Source organism: Halyomorpha halys, unplaced genomic scaffold (assembly GCF_000696795.3).
Source record: "Halyomorpha halys isolate HHAL.00 unplaced genomic scaffold, Hhal_1.1 Scaffold257.1, whole genome shotgun sequence".
Lineage (NCBI taxonomy): Eukaryota > Metazoa > Arthropoda > Insecta > Hemiptera > Pentatomidae > Halyomorpha > Halyomorpha halys.
Window position 1 is genome coordinate 1,580,939 of NW_027104967.1, and position 259 is coordinate 1,581,197.

General features: G+C 23.9%; 1 protein-coding gene across 2 annotated transcripts in view; it reads left to right on the forward strand.

Annotated features, from left to right (window-relative positions):
- The window catches only part of mv (lysosomal-trafficking regulator mauve), a 113,559-nt gene that overhangs the window by 86,236 nt on the left and 27,064 nt on the right, over positions 1-259 (forward strand). The window lies entirely within an intron of this gene.

Below are 259 nucleotides of genomic sequence, written 5' to 3' on the forward strand. Positions count from 1 at the left end.
TTAAATTTAAATTTTAATGGAGAGGCATCATTGGATGACCCTTAACCTTCATGCCTTCATGACTTTTTTTTTTATTATTTTTTTTTTCTCTCTCTACATCTCATTCGCTGGTTGTAAAAATACTTTTACTGTTGTGAATAAACTAAATGAAGTCCAAAAAAAAAATATTAGTCTGTTACAGTGCTTTTCAAAGTGGTTACTATGAAATTTTTAAATGATTAAATTAAATATTAAGGTATTAAGTTAAATTAAATAAATA